This window comes from Phalaenopsis equestris, unplaced genomic scaffold, assembly GCF_001263595.1.
Source record: "Phalaenopsis equestris unplaced genomic scaffold, ASM126359v1 Scaffold000425, whole genome shotgun sequence".
Lineage (NCBI taxonomy): Eukaryota > Viridiplantae > Streptophyta > Magnoliopsida > Asparagales > Orchidaceae > Phalaenopsis > Phalaenopsis equestris.
The window spans coordinates 71,680-79,949 of record NW_018164866.1 but is presented as its reverse complement, the minus strand read 5'-3'; positions in this window follow the sequence as shown (position 1 = coordinate 79,949).

Genomic DNA, 8,270 nt, shown 5'->3' with positions numbered 1-8,270 from the left:
TATATATATATATGCATAAATCTCGAAAAATTTTGATTGCCCAGATTAAAAAAGATAAATTGGGAAACATTCCGCTGAAGAAAAGATACAACTACTGATAAAGTTGACCAATTGGAGAGACACTAACAGACCAGTAGACAGCAGATCGAAAGGCTCGCAACTGAACAACAAGAGATAGACATACATGTCAATAATCAAACAAAAAATTAGTACCCATAACAACCTCACAACTATCAATATTAGGCTCTCTCAACAACTGTCCCAAAGAACTCCAAAAGTAACCTGTAAACAAGCAGACGATCGACTACCATAAGGCCGACCGACTGCCTCCCTCAAAGCTGGCCAGCTTCTTAGAGCGAAGGACGATGAACTACCTCTCTCAAAGCCAACCAGTTTCCCAGAGCAAATTTGACCGATATCCATGCAAAATAGTTGACCGACACCAACTTAGTTGACCGACTTGGGGACCTACCAACCAGAAGGTCCTAGTACATCAAATGATGGCAAAATCATTTATTAATATGAAAAGACAAGACAAAAGAAAATAATGTTCTGTAACACCCTTTTTTACCTTTAGGCTCTCTATCTTTTATAAATAGAAGGTGCATAGAATGTATAAATGGGCTTTAAGACTCTAAACTTTTGGCTCTTCTCTTTAGACTCATACTCTGTAAGGAGATATCTCTTCTCTTTTTCTTGCAACCTTCCAGTTACAATATATAAAATTGGTCAGAAAGTCTTTACGGGGCAAGTCTTTGTGTGCTCTTTTTATTTCTTTCTCTCTTTATATTTACTTCTCCCTCAGGGTTCCTACCACTCAGATCCTTGGGCATGCCTTATAGGAAAATTTGAATTCAACACATACACACACAATCATTGTGAAATCGGTTTTGGGTTTGATTTTGAATGAATCTGCAACTGGACTTGTACATCCATCCATTATTTTCCTACCCTGCAGTCAGTCACAAGTACTTTATGAGAGTTGGGAAAAAGTGCTTCTTCCTTGGAAGCCGATGGATCCAGAAGTCTGTTGCACCTGTATTGAAATGAGAGATGAGAATGATATGAATGTACTGATGGATTAAACATCTCAGAATTCATCACCTATTCAGCCTTACTTCAGTTCTAACGCACTTTTGAAAATGATCAAGGAGATAGAAAAAGAGGTGCAGAATCTTATGCATGCAATTAGGAATATTTCTAAAAAGTTGGATCACTTGAATTAGAGAGTCAAAGAACATTTTGAGCATACCGGTCGTATTAAAGATGGTTTGGTACGTATGGTCAAGAAACATGGTTGGATTAGGGAGGATTCGACTGATGAACTTTCTTATCTACTTTTATAGCTTGTATGTGCACTATCAATCTATGGAAGATATCCAGGAGGACGAGAGTGAAGAAGATATTTAAACTTGATCTATGCATGGAACGTTTTGTTTAATATTTCTTGTTTTAGTTGTTTGTTGTGTTGGATTGCATTTACTTTTATTGTTAAACCATGTCAATGTTTGTGTTTGGTATCTTGATATATATATATTTCAGTATTAGGATGTTTTGGTTTGCTTTAAACACTGAATATATGCTTGTTGGTTGAAAAATATTAGTTTGTAATAGCATAGATTTTATATATAAAAGTAAGTTTTGTGTTGTTTATGAAAGATTCATGTTAGAGTAATGCTTAATTATGCTTATAAAAGTTCATTTGAGTTAATTAGAGGTGGGGGTAAAGCGGTACGGAGCAGATTTTCAAAGAAAATGAAATATGGAAAAAGGAGAAATATATTTTCATATTTTGTGTTTTTCTTTTACATAAGTTATTTAGAAGTTGTTACTATTTTGTCAAAATATCAAAAATACCAAAAAAATTTGAATTTTAATTACTGTTAAATTATCTATAGTTTAAGTAATTATTTTTTTGAAATAAAAGTTTGTTGTTTGAAAGTGCATATTGCCAATTTCCTCGTAGGATCGATATTCGGGGCTTAATCAAAAAATCCTATATTACTTGATAACGATACATATACTTGCGTAGTATCCCAATATATATATATATATATTCAAGATGAAGTTTTTGGTACTGTTGTAAAATAAGAAAATATAAGTGAAAATATAATTGCATACATTGTTATACTATTGCATATAAAGAGTCGGGATCAAAACACCAACTTTGAAATCCTGCATAATATAAGCTAATGCAATAAGCAAGAATGTTGTTAGGATTTCATAATTTCAGTGATATAATCAACTATTAGGGTTTGCCTTTGTAGAGATACAAGACTTCAAAATAAAATAAACCTTAACTTATACCAGAAAGGCAAGGGAAAAACTTTTAGTTAACCCAGACCCATAAATCTTAAAACTTCTCATCAAATGATTAGAACTATTTTAAGGCAATAGTTCTATCTCTCGGGGTAGTATATTTTTCTTCAAATGATGCATCCAATCATTTAAATAAAAAACTTTCAAGTTCTTTTGTGGACACATCAACTCATAAAACATAAAAAAAAAAAAAAAATTCTTCCACCAATGAGCCTCACGATCTCCTTGAAGTGGACCTGCCTTCATTATTTTCTTCTCTCTTCATCATTAGATCTCTTTAAGACCAGTGCATAAACCTTTTTGATAAATGATATCTAACACCTAAACTTTCATATTTACATATAACCCTCAATTCTTCATTATCACATTAAAAATATCACTTTTATTTAGCTTTTAAAGTGCAATACATCTTTTCATGTAAAGATTTATAATACCAAATCAGGTGTTAGTTATATAAATACATGAGAATTATAATGTATGCATGTAAAACTCTCTTATTTTACTTAGATTAGTTCTTCCGACTCCAAACCTTTTGTCCTTTTAAGAAACCATTTCAACCAATAGCCTCAACAATAAAGCTTGAAATTGAAATTTAAAATTTTAAACTAAGCCGACGTGATGTATTGTTTAGGTGTCTCCCAATGTTAGAAAGAAAGTTAAGAACATCTGTCGCCCACACACATGCAGGCTGACGACGTAACTTAATTTTTTAAATTTGTGTTATGTCGAAGCCACAACTAATACTCATTTTAAGACTCAAATTATAAAGACAAAATAGTTCAAGCATACGGCTCATTCAGAGAGGTTAAAAAGTGCTTCCTAATTTTATTATATACAAAAGCCGGCTTTGATATATATATAGTTCCGCAAGCCGTGGCCTGTTGGTTGGCGGGGTTCACTGTAAGTCCCCTCAGATTATGGGTTCGATTCACAGTTGCACTGGGTTCTCGAATATTTAGTCAAATGGCGCTGGCTCTGATCATGGGGCCTAGTGCATGGTAAATCGGTATTTGAGCCTCTGCCAAATATCGATTTCCTTTATATATATATATATTTTATTAAATAACTTGATTAAAATTTAATCGACAAATAAATAAGTTATAATTATGACGTACGCTAAAATGACATTGATCAATCAATACAAATTTAACTAATTTAATGTAAAATCACATTATTTTTTCACACAAAAAATTTGATATCTACCAATCATATTGTGCGTAGAAGGATATTAAGTCAATATGTATACTAATTACTTAAATTTGAACTTTCAATATCAACATAGCTTATTTTAAATTTATTATGGAATTTTAATATGCCAGAGAATAATATACAAATAGTTATGAGGAAAACTATTTTATTTTTTAAAGTCCGCCTTTTTTGTGTGATAGTGATTAACCAGCTATAAATCTATATATAAGTATTGTGATCCAACGGCTAGGAATCGACCGCCTTAAATAATAATGGATGTTTTGCCATGATAATCAACTGGCTCAGGCGACTTCTAAATTCTAACATACTAATTAACAAGTTTGATTGTGTTGTGAGTCAGGCTGCTTACTAGTTAGCTTGAACTCAACTCGCTAAAGGGCTCACAAGTCAAGCTTATCAAGTCATTGGCTCGTGTTAGGTTGTAGATTCAAGCTCGTGAACCTTGCAAGCTCAAGCTCTAACATGTATCGGGTTGACACACTCATGAAATTCAAGGGTTGGTGTAAAGATTCTGATTCTTTAAAATTCCACAAGTCTCCGCACTCTATCACGAGTTTTCTACACTAACGAAATTCAAGGGTTGGTGTAAGGATTTCGATTCCTTCTTACTTCCTTTTGGGTTGGATGTGAGTCCCTGTGTTTTGCTTTCCAATGTAGTAAAATTTCCCCGATCAGCTCTTGAGTTGGAAGTGAATTCTTGTGCTTTCCGTCTCAACTTGATCTCCTCACCTAAATTTAAAATTTCCATACAACACAAAATCAAAATCAAATACAAAATCAAAGGCAAAGTAAATCAAATCAAAGATTAGACTTGGTAGCTTGAATTCACAGCTAAAAATTGAAAATATACTTGCTAATCCCCAGCGGAAACTTTCAAAGTTTTTAAACCCTTTCTTGAGCTGGGAACTCCCAAGCAGAGGACTTAAGTCATTCATTCTCAAATTCGATTCAATCTCTGTCTTGTTTAAGCATGACTACTCAAACAATTCTTCATTGGTTTTGTTGGTCGCTTTGGTCAACACCAATTGCGCGGTGTGCTTGTCTAGCACACCACACCTATTGGGGGTCCATTTATTGACCTCATTTTTGGTGAGGTCTAGTTTCCTTTTAAAATTTAGGATCTAGCCATAGGCTGTTCCCTTTGACTATCCTAGAACCTTAGTAAAGGGACCCGCCTCATTTAGAAATTCAAACTACTTCCTAGCTCTTTTGGAGTTTTACATGTGTGGTTTCTGAACTCTAGCACTTGAGAGGATGAGACCGACATGAGGGAACTCAAAGAGAGTCCCCATAGGACCATTGAGACCCTAGATTGCCTTGTGCACCACACTCCACGCCATTCCCACTCTTCACACTCACACCACCACCCTAACCTTAATTTACTCCAAACATCCCACCAAACATCCCAAAATTAACATCCCAAAATTTCCCAAGTACAAACTCAAGTTTCACAAAATCTACCAAAATCCCTAAATCCAATTCAATTTTACTCAATTCCAAGTCCCAAATACAAATTTACTAAGCTCAATCCAAAACCCAACCCAATTTCCTACAATTCCAAGTCCAAATCCAAAGTTTCCAAACTTAAACCTAAATCAAATCCAACCTAATTTCATCAAATCCCAGGCTTGAATTGAATTTTGCCAAATTGATCATGCCTAAGGGTTCATCAGGTCACCAACTGTGCTTTATTGTATGAATATGAGTTAAATTGAAATGAGAAATGGGCTTAGGTCATATTTGGGTTCGATTTGGGCTAGAACCGAGCCACTAACACCACCAAAAATCCAAATAATACCACAATACAACTTTAAAACTCCCAATCTTCGCAAAACTCACGCTCACCGCTCAATACGCAACAATATTACCTCCAAACTGCATTAGAAATCTCAAATAACACCACAATACAACTGCCATACACCCACAAATAACACTCCCGCCCTGCTGCCACGGTAAACCGTTGGATAACACCAGACAGCCGAGGAATACTTGCCAATACCACTCGTTGTTCCAATAAATCACCGATCCAACCAAAAGACTACCTCAGTACAACTGCAATAACACCAGATCGACAATCTTTCACCAATAACATAAAAAAATCTCTCTTTTTTGACTCCATCAAATAACCTCAATAACTCTCTTAAAAAAAATAATATATTAGCTCTTAGTCTTGACCACCACTTTGCCTCACCCTAATACCTGCAAAACCCCAAATAATTCCAAGTAACCGCAAATAACATCGCTTGAAAAGCCTCTTTCCTTTAATACACCCACAATAGAGCCATAATATAACCGTAATAACACCATTCCATATGAGGCCTTGCTAGCATCCCAAATACTTACAAGAGCCTCGAACCCCCTGAATAACTTCTCCATTACATTACCATTATGCTTTTCACATTGATAACACCACAATACAACCAAAATACAATGCTCAATAACACTTCAATGAACCAAATGATTTCTCTCCGCTCTTAATTTAGCTCACTTTTACATGGAAAAGGACAAGTTGACCTTGTCCCTTGCCCTCTGCCTGATACCTTCTCTTCCCGAAGCTCCCTTCTGCTTCATTATTTCGGGAAGACAAACTCCCATTTTTGTGAAAATGCACCCTTTGAGCTTGTCTTCATGGAACAATTGGAGGACAAAGCACCCATTCTTTCTCTGAAGTCTTTGCTAAAAAAATCTCCCCCTACCTCTTCCCCCTTAGCTTTGCCGATAAAAGGGGACCCCATCCATGGCCGAGGAGGGCACTTCATCAGCACCTTGGCGAAGCCCTGCCAAAATTCTTGCAGACCCTCTTTTAAGCCTCAACAACCCATCCCCTACATCCTCAACCACTCCTCTTCACTGTCAAGCCTTGATTTTGAAAGCCAAAATCAGGAATTTTTTTGGTCTCTTCATGAACCCCATTAAAAGTTAATTTTTATCAACTAAAAAGTTTCACCGGACATTAAAACATCATCCTACATCAAAAGCCATCCTTCCTGAGTCCTTCAAACCACCCCTAGATCAAAGTCGGGCCACCTTTTGGTCGAGTTCTTGCTTGGACCTGTTATTAGAGGAAACCAACACTTGGAGCAAGTTTCTGTGACCCAAGTGAAGCTTCCACAACTATCTAATAGAGGCCTCACCTCTAGGACTAGGGTGTTGGCTTGAAACTCCATTTTTTTGCCAGAATCAGAGAATAAACCTAACTTAGAAACCCTATTTTTAATGAAAATGTCTTTATTTTGGTAAAAATGATTCTTAAAAATAAATTATAAATCACAAAATTATAAAATCAAGTTTGGTAAGTTCTTTGTGGTCAGGGGAGTCAGAGAAAAATAAAATTTTGTTTTCAAATGAAAATTTATTTTCTATTTGATTTTATCTTGGAAAAATCATCTAAAAATTATAAAAATAAAATTATATTTTGAAAAATAAAAAAAATTGGCTCTGATTAGTTCCCTGACCATGAGCAACATCATAAATATTTTTTAATGACAGAGAATCTATTTTGAGTAGTTAAATTAATTATTATGTTAAATTCACTATTTTAAGTATAAATAATTCTAAAGAAATAAATGACTTAATTAATCCATGAATTGGAGGTTAATGAAGTATCTTGTTTATTTGACTTAAGAATTGAAAGTTAAGAGGTGGAAACTGTTCAGGTAGAATTATAATTTTAGAATTTTACATTTTAACCCTAATTATTAGGATTAATAAGAGGGTAAGGAACTAAAAAAATGATAATTAGTCTATTGAAATGATTGAAACCTACAAGAAAATTGGGTAGTAACCAATTTGAAATAATTCCTACAAAAGGCTAAAATTGCAATTATGGGAATTATTAAGAATTGGAGGAAAATAAGAACTTAGATGATTCAAGAGTAAGGGGTATGAATTGGAAGATTAGTAGACTATCAACTGGGACCCCTAATCATTGGTTAAACTAAAGTCCAATTCTTTTAATTAAGATTAAAACACAATTCATAAACTTTTTGCAAAAATTACCAATTTTCCCCTAAGTGTTAAGAGCTTGATAGTGAGCTAGGTTTAATCTAAAGACACTTGAGGATTAGCTGGAAAACGCTTAACATAAAATGAAACACCGCAAAAATTTTCAAGCCCAAGCTAGAGTGTAAATTCTCTAAGTTTCGCAAGCACACCCCAGATGGGTTTGCCCACTCTGCTTTCAATTAGATGTTGAAATTAATCATTTATCCTCAATCCATGGGTTAGTTAAAACACTAATAACAACCTTAAACATAACAAATGCAATCCTGATTCAATTAGGGTAATTGACCTAACAAAGGTATTAAGACTCAATGAACTTGAGATAGTCCGGGAACTTCCAAGGTTGTTTGGAATCACTCTCTAGACATCTTTGCAAGACATTGGATATCTTAGAGGATATTTTTACTTATCACAATTTTTTTGGGAAAATCATCCTTAAAAGACAAGTCAAACCAAGTGAAATCTTTTAGGACACACAAAGACGTGATTTAAGACCCTTTAAATTAAAACATGTAAAAGATAATTATCCTATTCTAACTTAGCCTACAATCAAACCTAATGCTCTAGGATCTGAGCTTGAACTTTACACTCTATTTCTCATGGAAATTGGGGACACTTTAAATGTCATATATGGATCATCGGGCTGATGTAATTTGGCGGTCTTGGTGGTAAAAACAATGATGAGAATGGTATCTAGGCATGTGAAGAGTAATGCATGTACTAGACTCGTGAGTTGGTTA